The following is a 14883-nucleotide window of genomic DNA, read 5'->3' as shown; positions in this document are numbered from 1 at the left end:
TCTCTCCAGGCTTTCCCGGCTCAGTACACGGCCTATACCAGCATTCATCAGGAGGCTCAAGTGAGATAATAGAAGGGACACCTTGATTGTGATCGCCCTCTTCCCAGGTACCCAGGAAAAGACCTGTCCCTATGCCTCTCAAACCCTCCTAAATCTGCCGCGGTCACCACTGGAGCCCAAGCCACTATGGTAGCTGCTCTCTCTCCAATTTTCCCCGTCAGACTGCTCCCGTGCTTAAAATGTTGGCAATTAATTCTTTTTTTTTTTTCAGCTATGCAGACTGGAAAGCAAACAAAAACAAAAGCACAGTCACTTCCCAGTGTGCTTAAAATAAAACCTTTATGCCAGCCTGCAAGCCCTAGCTGATCTGGCTTGTCCGTGTCTCCAAGCTCATCTTCTATACACTCCCCTTCCTTTTGCTCCTCCACACTGGTCTCTCTTTTCTTTTTCTGATTCTTGCATATTCCAAGGTTTATTCCTGCCTCCAGGAACATGTGCTGTTCCCTCTAGCTAGAATGCTGTTTCCCCAGGTTTTCACCTGACAGCCCCTTCCTCCTCGAAACTCAGCTCCCAAGTCCCCTCCCTGCAAGGGCCTTCATGACTACTGCCCCTCCCTTTCACCCCTCCCCATTTAACAGCCTCTTAGCTCGCCCCAGGACGTCCTTGTTTTTTCATTCAGTTATGTGTCTGTCAGTCTTTCCTGTATCAAAGACGAAGTGCTTGAGATCAGAGACCTTACCAGTCTTGTTCGTGACTGTGTCCCCAGAACCTGGCCCAATGTAGGCCATCAGCTATCAGTCATTGAATGAATGAATTTGTTGATCTCTTTTCTATGCCAGGCTCTGTTCTAAGCAGTTTACATGAATTATCTGGCTGAAACTTGCAGTGGCAACCTTGAGAGAAGCTGCAGCTTAGGCAGGTGAAGAGACCTGCCCAAGGTCACGCAGCTAGGAAGGAATGGAGCCTGGATTCAAAGCAGCCTGCCTCCCAAGACCACACTCACAGTGACAATGGCGCGCTGATCCTCCACAAGCAAACCTTCATGTTGCATGCATGAATGAATGAATGAATGGGCAAATTATAAACACCTGGACTGAGTGGCATGACTGAATGACAGACATTTCCAGCTTTAAGAAGTTCACTGTGTTCATCTACTTGGGCCTCTGTTTTGGAGTGGGGAAAGAAGAGAGCACTCATTCACTGAGGGACCACCATGCACCAGGTACTGAACCAGTGACCTTTGTGGCTACCTGCTTTGCCCAGAGTGCTGCCACCACCAACCCAGGCATGGGGGGGCTAAGGGGGCAACCCCAGGGAGCATCGCATCCTGGTAGCTGCGGGCTCTCCCCAGGGTGGCTCTGCTGTCTTGTGAGAGCCTTGTCTCTGGCTGGCTGCCACCCGCCTGCCAGCCAAGCGTCTTAGCTCATCAATCACGCGGCTGCTCTCTGCCAGGCTGGATCTCAGAGGAAGACAAGTCTGCTGAAGACGGAATGGGCTGCAGGCTCAGGAGGGAATCGAAGCCACTGACGGGGAGGGAGGGGAGGTCCAGAAAGACAGGCAAGGTCTGGATCAATCCCCGCTCCGTTAAGGGTCGATTGGGGGAGGAAGGGAGGGCAGGGTTTCCATTGGAAGAGCAGTGAGAAAGGAGAGGTGGAGAAAATGGCTGGTGTGGGTGGCGGAGGTGGGGAGGTTCCCATTGCAAAGGAAATTCAGCCTCCCCTGGTGCCCTGCCAGCTCCCCGCACCCCAGGGAGCAGACTGACTCTGGGAAAGCGGGCAGGTTGTGGCGGCTGATTTATCTCAGGCCCAGCTGCCTTCCCGCACCTCTCGAGCTCCCTGTGACCTGGCTTCCCAGTAACCCCTATTCCCCAAATACCTCTGGAGGGGCATGGTGAGGGGACGCTGGGTACCTCCATCTTCCCCACTGCCCTCTCCTTTCTCCCATGTCCACCTCTTGGGAGTAGAATGTATGTTGTCTCCCCAGAGACTCTGCTGAAAGTCAAGATGTCTGAGCCGAAGACTCCTTAGAGATCTGCTAGTCCAGAGAGACAAATCGGCAGCCCTTTGCTTTTGTTTTGCTTCTCAGTCTGCACAGTTAAAAAAAAAAAAGAAAGAAAAAAAAAAGAATTAGTTGCCAACATTTAAACAGAAATAGATAGATTGCACATAACAATCTGATTTCTGGTTTCTCTTAAAAATTCCAAAGATCTGGCCAGGGACAGTGGCTCTTGCTTGTAATCCCAGCACTTTGAGAGGTTGAAGCAGGTGAACTTCTTAAACCCAGTAGTTTGACACTAGCCTGGGCAACATAGCGAGACCCCGTCTCTACAAAAAATGGAAACACTTTAGCTAGGTGTGGTGGTGCGTGTCTGTAGTCCCAGCTAGTCAGGAAGCTAAGGTGGGAAGATGCAGCAGAGCCCAGGAGGTTGGCTGCAGTGAGCCAAGATCCATGCAGCCTCTAGCCTGGAGTGACAGAGAATGAGACTCTGTCTCAAAAAAAAAAAAAAAAGAAAAGAAAAAAATTCAAAATCTGGCAACTCTGGGCTGGCCTTTCCCTGAGCTAAGTTGAAACTGCTCCAGACAGAGCCAACTGTGCCCGCTGCCTTACAGTATTTACTGACCAGGCCCCTGTGGCTTTGAGTTTTCTACCGCTCATGTATTCCCAAGTGCTCACTGAGGAACCTCAGGTTTACAGTGGGCAAGGACTTGAGTGAGGACTCATGAATGGCAGCCCTGGAGCAGTTTCCATTTTGTAGAGACGGGGTCTCGCTATGTTGCCCAGGCTAGTGTAGAGACGGGGCTTCACCATCTTGGCCAGGCTGGTCTTGAACTCCTGACCTCGTGATCCACCTGCCTCAGCCTCCCAAAGTGCCGGGATTACAGGCGTGAGCCACCGCGCCTGGCCTGGGATTTAACTTTCAAGATGCACACTCACATGGTTGGCATATGATATTAGCCATGAGTGGGGAGCTGAGATGGGAATGTGAACTGCAGTGCCTCTGTGGGCTGCTACATCTGGCTTGGGCTTCTCCCGGCATGGTGGTGAGGATCAGAGAGAGAGCATGCCAAGAGCAAGCAATCCAAGAGAACGCAAAGTAATTGCATGACCTTTTCATGACCTAGCATTAAAAGCTGTGAAATGGGCTGGGCGCGGTGGCTCACGCCTGTAATCCCAGCACTTTGGGAGGCCAAGGCAGGTGGACCACGAGGTCAAGAGTTCGAGACCAGCCTTGCCAAGATGGTGAAACTCCATCTCTACTAAAAATACAAAAATCAGCCAGGCACAGTGGCAGGTGCCTGTAATACCATCTACTCGGGAGGCTGAGGCAGGAGAATCGCTTGAACCTGGAAGGCGGAGGTTGCAGTGAGCCGAGATTGCACCACTGCACTCTAGCCTGGCCAACAGAGCAAGACTCCATCTCAAAAAAAAAAAAAGTCATAAAGTGTCACCCCAGCCATTCCTGATTGGCCTATACCAATTGCAAATTCACTCAGATTCAATGGGCAAAGACATAGACCTCACCTCTCAAAGAAGTCTGGGACCATGCAGGCTGGGGGGCAGTGGCTCACACCTGTATTCCCAGCATTCTGGGAGGCCGAGGCGGGCAGATCACGAGGTCAGGAAATCGAGACCATCCTGGCAACACAGTGAAACCCCGTCTCTACTAAAAAAATACAAAAAAAAATTATCTGGGCATGGTGGCGGGCGCCTGTAGTCCCAGCTACTCAGGAGGGTGAGGCAGGAGAATGGCATGAACCCGGGAGGCGGAGCTTGCAGTGAGCCGAGATCGTGCCACTGCACTCCAGCACCCAGCCTGGGCGACAGAGCGAGACTCCATCTCAAAAAACAAAAAGAAAAAACGAAATGTAGGACCATGTTTTAAAACCATCACAACGGCTGGGCACCGTGGCTTACGCCTGTAATCCCAACACTTTGGGAGGCCAAGGTGGGCGGATCACCTGAGGTCAGGAGTTCAAGACCAACCTGGCAAACATGGTGAAACCCCATCTCTACTAAAAATACAAAAATTAGCTGGGTGTGGTGGCAGGCGCCTGTAATCCCAGCTACTCGGGAGGCTGAGGTAGAAGAATCGCTTGAAGCCAGGGGGCAGAGATTGCAACAAGCCGAAATTATGCCATTGCACTTCAGCCTGGACAATAAGAGCAAGGCTCCATCTGGAAAAAAAAAAACAAAACAATCTACCACAACATATATGAAAACTGAGAACATAAGTTTGCCTTTCACCTTGTCCCCTCAGGGCTGACTTACTCCCTGTTGCAACAATCATTACTAATCAATTTCTTGTGTGTCTTCCCAGGAGTCCACATGTACATAGGTGTGAGAATTATACATATACATCTACTCATAGGTGTGTAATTATACATATACCCGAGTGACGGTGTCTCTACCGTCTACTCTAGTTGTCCAAACACTATTCCAACGCAGAAAATTAAATGGATTCAGACCACCTCTTGGATGAACTATTTGCTATCTAATTCTTGCTGTTTGCTATCTGAAATGAAATGTAGGAGTCAAAGATTCCAGTAATGTAGCATTCCTTGCTTTCTGAACCCTAGATATCTGAATTCAGAAACCAAATAGGTTTAGATAGCAAAAGATGACTTCATAAATACACACAAACACCTCTTTTTAGCACCCCCCACAAATGTGAGTATGCCAGACACACTGTTCTTACCTTGCATTTTTCACTAACAACTTGTCTCATATATCAGCCTGTTTCAGCACATCTACATGGACCTCATTTCTAGTAAGAGCACAGAGCATTCCATTGTTCAGGTGCATCATAATTTGTTTAATTAAATCACCTCCTATTGGCCACTTGGTCTTTTTTTGTCCCAGTCTTCTGCTAATCATAATCCATGCTGCAGCAAATAACCTTCTCCCGAAGTCTTTATGTGCTTTTACAAGATTATCTGTGTGATAAATCCCTAGAGACAGAATACTGCGTCAAAGGGAAGCATTCCCATGACCAGCTATGCTCTGTCCTGCCACAGCAGGCTCAGACCCCACATCTCTTGTGCTCTGGCCAGGATCTTTTACCCTTGCTCATACTGTCACCTCTGGGATCCTGCCTGCTTCCGGAACAGCAGGTAACAGCTGCTTCCCAGCTACTCACTAAGGTCATACAGAGGTCTGCATGTGTGAGCGGAATGAGGAGACCCTGCAAGGCTTTTGCAAAAGAACATCATGTGGAGCTGGGATCTCACCTTACTTAAGTGCCTCCTGATTTTCAACAACTGCTACATCTGCTTCTCTCAGACCCCAAAGCAGTTGCTGGGGTCCTTCAGGCTGCTCCTATTCCCTTTAAAGAGAAGGGCTGGCTGGGCGCAGTGGCTCACGCCTGTAATCTCAGCACTTTGGGAGTCTGAGGCGGGCAGATCATAAGGTCATAAGTTTGAGAACAGCCTGGCCAATATGGTGAAACCCTGTCTCTACTAAAAATACAAAAATTAGCTGGGTGTAGTGGTGGGTGCCTGTAGTCCCGGCTACTCAGGAAGCTGAGGCAGGAGAATCACTTGAATCCAGGAGGCAGAGGTTGCAGTGAGCCAAGATTGCATCACAGAAATCCAGCCTAGGTGACAGACCAAGACTTTGTCTAAAAAAAAAACCAAAAAACAAAAAACAAAAAACGGGGAGGGCCGGGTTAGGTAGCTCACTCCTGTAATCCCAGGACTTTGGGAGGTTGAAGCGAGCGGATCACTTGAAGTCAGGAGTTCAAGACCAGCCTGCAACATAATGAAACCCTATCTCTACTTTAAAAAACACAAAAATTAGCCGGGTGTGGTGGCATGCACCTGTAGTCCCAGCTATTCAGGAGGCTGAGGCAGGAGAATTGCTTGAACTTGGGAGGCGGAGGTTGCAGTGAGCCAAGACTGCGCCATTGCACTCCAGCCTGGGCAACAAAGCGAGACTTCATCTCAAAAGAGGAGAGAGCTTGCTTTTTGTGGCAGGTCTGCACCCAGCAATGTAGAGCTGTCTGTAGAGGCTTCTAGATATGAAAAGGTAAAGGGGAGGAGGCACCATCAGGGCCCCCAGTAGTTGCCTCTTGCCTTGCTTTTCAGATATCACACGATGTACCATAACTGCTGGGTTCTACTTCAGGGCACACTAACCTCAATTCCTTCATCTTTCTTTTTTTTTTTTTTTTTATTTTGAGACGGAGTTTTGCTCTTGTTGCCAGGCTGGAGTGCAATGGTGTGATCTCGGCTCACTGCAATCTCTGCCTCCTAGGTTCAAGCGATTCTCCTGCCTCAGCCTCCCTAGTAGCTGGAATTACAGGTGTCCACCATCACACCTGGCTAATTTTTCTATTTTTGGTGGAGACGGGGTTTCACCATGTGGGCCAGGCTGGTCTCGAACTCCTGACCTCAGGTGATCTGCCCGCCTGGGCCTCCCAAAGTGCTGAGATTACAGGTGTGAGTCACCATGCCCAGCCACATTTCCTTTATCTTTTAAGTGGGAAGAATAATAATACCTTCCACCAAGGCTTGTTGTGAAGGTTAATTAGACTAATAGTTTGCAAAGTGCTTAGACCAATGCCTGGAACATATTAATCACAATATTAATACTAGGTTTCTCTTTTTTTCCTCATTTAATCCCCACAACTTTCCTTGGAGAAACAGGGACCATTATTGTTTTGGTTTTATAGATGGAAAAACAGAAGCCTGGAGAGATAAAGTGACCTTTTATGGGTCACACAGTTCTAGCGACGGAATTTAAACTAGGTCAGTCTGACTCCAGCTTATTCCCGCTCTACTATGCAGTTGATTCCAATCACATTCAGTGGACAGGCTGGGGATGTTGGTGGTGTGGCCGAAGCTCCCATGCTGTCTGGCTGGCACTGGGTAGTATGGCTTGCCTGTCACTGTATCCCTGAACCCCACCCCATTCTTGCCAATAGGAAGCCCACACAGCCAGCAGACCAAAAGGAAAAGAAGCGAAACTGTATTCTGGGAGTAAAAACGGTGGTGATGAAGGGGGAATAAGATCATTTCCACCCTCCTCATTGTTGTGACAATTCGTTGAGCCCTTCGTATGTGGCAGATACTGTGCTCAGGGCTTTGCACGCCAAATGATTTAAGATTGTTATGACAAGTAAAGGAACCCCAACTAAATAAGGAAAACCCAGCTAATGAATTGGCTCATGGAATTGGGAAGTCCGGAAATGAATTTGGCTTCAAGCAATGCATGATGATGTCCACATCATCTTCCTCAGCTTGGCTCTATTTCCTTCTAAGAAGTGACTTCATCCACAGATAGACAGTCTGTCTCCGGATTTATATTCTCCCAGCTCAGTAACCCCAGGAAGAAGTGGTCCTTTCCCAAGGCAGGCTCTGCTTGGCTTTCTTGAGGCTTGAGCCCACCTCAGGGACCAGTCACTGTTGCCAAAAAGGGGATCTTATGATTGGCTGGGCATGGTCTGTGCCCCCACCCTGTGCCCAGGAAAAGGCCAAGGCTCTGACTGAAAGTCTCAACAGAGCACATGGAATGAATGGCATGGATTCCCAAAGAAAGGAATGCTCCACAGACAAAAGAGTCCATCAGTGAATTCATGACTGTTTCACTATATATGCATTACTCCATGTAATCTTTACTATAATCTTCATTCTGCAGAGGAGGAGACAGATACAGAGAGACTGTGTCAGAAGGTCACACTCAGCTGGGCGCAGTGGCTCACACCTATAATCCCAGCACTTTGGGAGGCTGAGGCAGGCCGATCACTTGAGGTCAGGAGTTCAAGACTAACCTGACCAAAATGGCAAAACCCCGTCTCTATTAAAAATACAAAAAGTAGCCAGGCATGGTGGCAGGCACCTATATTCCCAGGTACTTGGGAGGCTGAGGCAGGAGAATCACTTGAACCCAGGAGGCGGAGGTTGCAGTGAGCCGAGACTGTGCCACTGCACTCCAGCCTGGGTAAGAGAGTGAGACCCTGTTTCAGAAAATAAATAAAATTAAAAAAAAAAAGGTTGGCCGGGCGCGGTGACTTACGCCTATAATCCCAGCACTTTAGGAGGCCGAGGCGGGAGGATCACAAGGTCAGGAGATTGAGACCATCCTGGCTAACACAGTGAAACCCCATCTCTCCTAAAAATACAAAAATTAGCCAGGCGTGGTGGTGGGCACCTGTAGTTCCAGCTACCCAGGAGGCTGAGGCAGGAGAATGGTGTGAACCTGGGAGGTGGAGCTGGTAGTGAGCCAAGATCATGCCATTGCACTCTAGCCTGGGCGACAGAGCGAGACTCCGTCTCAAAAAAAAGGTCACACTCATGCCAGGCACAGTGACTCATGCCTGTAATCCCAGTACTTTGGAAGGCCAGATTGCTTGAGGCCAGAAGTTCAAGACCAACCTGGGCAACCTTGTCTCTACAAAATAAAGAAATTAACGGGGCATGGTGGTGCACACCTATAGTCACAGCTACACGGGAGGCTGAGGCAGGAGGATTGCTTGAGCCCAGAAGTTCGAGGCTGCAGTGAGTTATGCTCATACCATTGCACTCCAGCCTTGGCAACAGAGTGAGACTGTGTCCTCAACCTAATCCCCCAAAAAAAGCCAAAGGGGAAAAAAAATAAAAAGGTCACACTTTCAATAATGGCCCAGCAAGGAGTGGAACCTGGGTTTGTCTGACTCCACAGAGCACCCACTTTTACCCATGGTCATTTCCTGTCCTCACAGGCCCTGCAGAGCTGAAGGACATGCATGGGAAAGAGGGGAATCTAGGAGGAACTGGGGAGTGGGAGAGAAGAATGAAGATCTTTGCAAAGTATCGCTGGGTCCTGCTTTTAGTGGCCTACAGTAATTTCCAATAGGGAAAGGTCCAAGTGCCCACTGTGGGCATGGACCTCTGGTCGTCCTCACCACTCATTATACGCTAATTTTGTTTTTTATTTTTTATTTTTATTTTTTTTTTGAGACAAAGTTTCACTCTTGTTGCCCAGGCTGGAGTGCAATGGCGCGATCTCGGCTCACCGCAACCTCCACCTCCCAGGTTCAAGTGATTCTCCTGCCTCAGCCTCCCTAGTAGCTGGGATTACAGGCATGTGCCACCACGCCCAGCTAATTTTGTATTTTTAGTAGAGACGGGGTTTCTCCACGTTGGTCAGGCTGGTCTCAAACTCCCAACCTCAGGTAATCTGCCCGCCTCGGCCTCCCAAAGTGCTGGGATTATAGGCGTGAGCCACCACGCCCGGCCCCATTATATGCTAATTATAATGCAGTAGCATGCTAAAAGACACTCCCACCAGTGCCATGACAGTTTACAAATGCCATGGCAACATCAGGATGTTACCCTATATGGTCTAAAAGAGGGGGAACCCTCAGCTCCGGAAATTGCCCACCCCTTTCCGGAAAAACTCATGAATAATCCACCCTGTTTAGCATATAATCAATTAATAACTATAAGTATCCTTAGCCCAGCAGCCCAAGCTGCTGTTCTGCCTATGCAGTAGCCATTCTTTTATTCCTTTATTTCCTTAATAAACTTGCTTTCACTTTATGGACTCTCCCCAAACTCTTTTTTTTTTTTTTTTTTTTGAGACGGAGTCTCACTCTGTCGCCCAGGCTGGAGTGCAGTGGCTGGATCTCAGCTCACTGCAAGCTCCGCCTCCCGGGTTCACGCCATTCTCCTGCCTCAGCCTGCCGAGTAGCTGGGACTACAGGCGCCTGCCACCTTGCCCGGCTAGTTTTTTGTATTTTTTAATAGAGACGGGGTTTCACCGTGTTAGCCAGGATGGTCTCGATCTCCTGACCTCGTGATCCGCCCACCTCGGCCTCCCAAAGTGCTGGGATTACAGGCTTGAGCCACCGGCCTCCCCAAACTCTTTCTTGCGTGAGACCCAAGAACCCTCTCTTGAGGTCTGGATAGGGATCCCCTTTTCCGATAACACTGGGGGTACTGACAGGGCAGAAATGCAGCCAGGATCCTTGAGATTTCATTGGCAAATCCCTCCGATTTCAAGCAATCGGGGTAGGTTTTAAGGGGGACCCTGGCTTCTTTCTGCCTTGAACAAAAGGAAGTAGAATTTAGTTCTTAGGTAAATCATAGACTTGTGTAGAATTTTGGAGTCATGGAAGCTTAGATGAGCAGGTGGAGACGGGGCAGGGAAAAGTTTTCCTCTACCTTGTTAGGATAATGACTGGGGCCTGCAAATTAAACTGACAAAAGACAGATTAGCATGAGAAGGGACAGATTTAATCATTTAATCATATCCCTACAGGAATTCACAAAAAAATGTGATTCAGGAAGGAATTAGAATTGGGAGTTTATATACCATCTTAATAGAGGAAGGAAAAGGGAGAAGGGTGCTTACAGGAACACATGACTTTTAGGAAAGATAGATGGGTAGGAGAATAGATGGGAGATATGATAATGTTGTGACAGTCTGTTTAGGTGTGGTGACTTCTAGCCTTCAGAGGTAAGAGTCAATCTTCCCTGATTGCTCTGGGAGGGGATTTATAATTGAGTTCTTCTGGGAGGCTCTACTTTTAGGCAGATAAAATATTTCAGGAACTCAAATGCCTTCTGCTCATAATACTTTTTATGCTATGGTGGCATATTCTGGACCCCTTCACTGAAAAGTCCAGGGATTAGATACCAACTATGTCATTTAAAGCTGTATCTAGGGGCTTAAACCATTTAATCAAGTCTCAGTTATTTTTCTGTCTCTTGCATATGTCAATTAATCAATCTGTTGTCTTCTCCCTCCCTCTCCATGCTGTCTTTCTCTGCGATGGCTTCATTCTCAGGCAAGCTCCTCCCATGTCAGGACCAGATGGCCCCCAGTACCTCCAGATATGCATCAAGCCAATTGCTGGCAATTTTACTTTTCCCATGAGTTCCAGCAAAATCCCTTGGATTGGGTCTCACTGGATCCAGCAGAAGAAGAAATCTGCTGATTGGCCAGGCCTGGCACACATGCCCACCCTCAAGCTGGGAGGGTGGAAAGGCAAAGTCAGCCTCACCCAAACCGCATGGACTGAGTGGAGGCGGGGTGGTTTCCTGGAGGATAACTGGGGTGCTGCTAACAGAAGGAGCCGAGTGGATGCTGGGCAAGGGAAAACCACAGATGTCCTCTGTACAGAGCGACTCTACAGTGTAAGAAAAGCTGAATCACAAAGTCGTGGGATCACAGAGTCTCAGGAGACCCCTTCAAAGTGGGCTCCTCCAGTTCTTTCTGTGGCAGCTGTTTGCCCGGTGCCTCAGGGAGCCCCATGCTGTCCCTGACTGATGCCTGAGTGCTGGGCAGCCTGGGGAATCGGGGCGAGGGTCCCCCTGGCATTCCCCCCTCCTTCCTCACTGCTCTTCTGCTGGAAGATTCTGGGTCACAGCTGCCCACCAGGCGCCTTGTTTATGCTCCTTCCCAGCGAGCTCTGGGCTCTGGCCATCTGCCAGTCTGGCCGCCAGCCACACTGACCACAGACTACATTCTCTCTCCCTGACACACAGGCCCAGTCGGAAGGACATCCGGGGTTCCTCCAGGGATAGCAGCAGGCCGGGCACAGGGAGCGGTCCACTCGGAGGCCGAGGCCTCAGGCCTCTTCTGGACTAGGATGGTGGTCTCCTCTCATATTCCACCAGAACCACAGTCACGCCTCTCCAGCCACACACTGCAGCATGCTATTCAGATCTGCTCAGACACTCCTAAGGCTTGGGCCACTTTGTTTCTCCCAAGTGAGAGCCCGCAGCAAGAGGAAAAGAAGGGTTAACCTAAACAGCCTTACCGAGTAGAAAGGCCAGACCTTCTTCCTCTCCCCGCAAACAGGGTCTCAGAGATTCCCCAGTGACTCCTGCTCTCCCTTCTTCTTTTCCTCCTTCCCTGTTCACTGCTCCCTCCACAGAACATTCCAGCAGAAAGACAGCTTTAAAAACACCTAATCTGGGGTAGCTCAGTGCCTCACACCTGTAATGCCAGCCTTTTAGGAGGCTGAGGTGGGCGGATTGCTTGATCCCACAAGTTCAAGATCTGCCTGGGCAACATAGGAAGACCCTGCCTCTACAGATAATTTTTTAAAAAATTAGCCAGGCCAGATGGCACACACCTATGGTCCCAGCTACTCAAGAAGCTGAGGCAGGAGGATCACCTGAGCCTGGGAAGTTGAGGCTACAGTAAGTCATTATCACACCAGTGCACTCCAGCCTGAGAGACAGAGGAGACCCTGTCTCAAAAGAAAAAAAAAAAAGCCAGGGTGCGGTGGCTCACATCTGTAATCCCAGCACTTTGGGAGGCAGAGGTGGGTAGATCACGATGTCAGGAGTTCAAGACCAGCCTGGCCAAGATGGTGAAACCCCATCTACTAAAATGCAAAAAATTAGCCAGGCGTGGTGGCGCACGCCTGTAATTCTAGCTATTCAGGAGGCTGAGGCAGGAGAATAGCTTCAACCTGGGAGGTAGAGGCTGCAGTGAGCCAAGCATGCCACTGCACTCCAGCCTGGGTGACAAGAACCAGACTCTGTCTCAAAAAAAAAAAAAAAAAAAAAGAAAACAAACAAACAAAAAACTTGCTTTCACTTTCTGGACTCTCCCCAAATTCTTTCCTGCATGAAGTTCAAGAAACTTCTCTGGTGGTCTGGATCAGGAGGACCCCTTTCTGGTAACAAAACCAAAAAGTACACGCATAACTAACTTCAGTTCAAGACAAATGTCAAGAAGGCAATAACACCAGGTCGAACGAGAGAGTGAAGAGATGGGGCTGTCATGGGCAGGATTCTCTGAGGGGGTGCTGGCTGAGTTTCCCTCCTGCCAGCTGCCAGCGAACTTAAAACCCCACCATGGCCTTCATTCCTCAGAAGATCCCCAAGAGGAAGCTGTTTCATCCTTGTTTCACTGTGAGGGAATGAGGCTTCCGGAGGTTAAATAACTTAACGCAGGCACAGAGCTTGGAAGTGGCCCGCAGGGATTCGAACCACCACACCCCTTGCACTCCAGTCTGTTTACTTCTCTGACATTGTGTTGGCTCCATTGTGAAATGAGTGGGTTGGCCTAAGACTCCTAAAGGTCCTTCCTCTAAAATCATATGTATAGAGAGTGTACAAAGGAGATCTGCCGGCAACTGACGCCTCAGAAAGCAGGTGTTCGGGCTATTTTCTCTTCCCGCAAGGAATAAAATACTAATTATGAGACGAAAACTGAGCGGGCCAGGCTTACTGATTTTCTACCGCTCATCAGTGGTTTCAGAGAAAGCATATCAGTGGTTTAGCAGCTGCAGGAACAGGTCAGTAGTTAAGATACCAAATGCAAATACCTCAGGCTCAGAAATTCCTGCCCTGTTGAAACAAAGGACAGGACCTCAGGCGGTTTGCACGGAGGGCTCCTGCAGGTGGACCGTCCCAGCCAGGAGCTTAGTGTGTAAGGGAGCCTGCTTCTAGATGTCTATGGTCAGTGGATTCACACTCACTCACAGGAGCAGCCTCCTCTAACTCTGCAGCCAAATCTGAGTCCCATGTGGCCTTGGCTGTGAAGCTGCACCCCCGACCGAGACCACAGACTGCGTTTGCCAACTTGTTTGTTTCTGCCTTCCTAGCTCTTGGATTCTCCCTTTATTGGACTACGTCTAGGGAAAAAGTGGTCATAATAAGTATTTGGCTCCTGTGCTAACTGACCTTATAAGATGATGCCATTTAATTTTTTTTAATTGTAGTAAAGTAAAATATATGTAACATAAAATTTACTTTTTTTTTTTTTTTTTGAGACGGAGCCTAGCTCTGTCACCAGGCTGGAGTGCAGTGGGATGATCTCGGCTTCAATGCAACCTCCACCTCTTGAGTTCAAGCAATTCTCCTGCCTCAGCCTCCCGAGTAGCTGGGACTACAGGCGTCCACCACCACGCCCGGCTAATTCTTTTTGTATATTTTAGTAGAGATAGTGTTTCACTGTATTCTTCAGGATGGTCTCGATCTCTGACAGCCAGTCGGCCTCCAACCTCCCAAAGTGCTGGGATTACAGGTGTGAGCCACCGATGCCTGGTCTTTTTTTTTTTTTTTTTTGAGACAGAGTCTTGTTCTGTCACGCAGGCTGGAGTGCCAGTGGCTGTCAGCTCACTGCAAGCTCAGCCTCCCGGGTTCGCCATTCTCCTGCCTCAGCCCTCCCGGTAGCTGGGACTGAGGGGCCCACCACCACTTTGTGTGGTGCATGCATTTTCACCAGAGGCAAGGGGGTTTCACCATGTTAGCCAGGATGGTCTGGATCTCCTGACCTCGTGATCCGCACACCTCGGCCTCCTAAAGTGCTGAGATTACAGGTGTGAGCCACCGGGCCCAGCTTTTTTTTTTTTTTTTTTTTGAGACCGAGTTTCCCAAGCTGGAGTGCAATGGCATGATCTTGGCTGACTGCAAACTCCACCTCTCGGGTTCAAGCCATTCTCCTGCCTCAGCCTCCTCAGTAGCTGGGATTACAGGCGTGTGCCACCATGCCTGGCTAATTTTGTATTTTTAGTAGAGACAGGGTTTCTCCACATTGGTTAGGCTGGTCTCAAACTCCCGACCTCAGGTGATCTGCGTGCCTCAGCCTCCCAAAGTGCTGGGTTTACAGGCATGAGCCACGACGCCCGGCCTCAGAGGGGTCTTTTTAAAGTACAAATCCAGAGGCTGGGGCAGTGAAGCTCATGCCTGTAAACCAACACTGAGCAATGCATGAAACCCTGAGGTCGTGAACCAACAACCAACATGGGCTGTCTCCCAAAAAACTGAGGTGTGGTGGCAGGTGCCTGTAGTCCCAGCTACAGACAGAGGCGGAATAATGAGCCAGGAGGCAGAAGTTGCAGTGAGCGGAGATCATGTCACTGCATTCCAGCCTAGGCAGCAGAGTGAGTGAGACTCCATCTCGAAAAATAAATAAATAAATGAAAAATAAAGTACAAATTCA

Source organism: Papio anubis, chromosome 5 (genome assembly GCF_008728515.1).
Source record: "Papio anubis isolate 15944 chromosome 5, Panubis1.0, whole genome shotgun sequence".
Taxonomy (NCBI): Eukaryota; Metazoa; Chordata; class Mammalia; order Primates; family Cercopithecidae; genus Papio; species Papio anubis.
The sequence above is the reverse complement of the archived record's forward strand: the minus strand, read 5'-3'. Positions refer to the sequence as shown.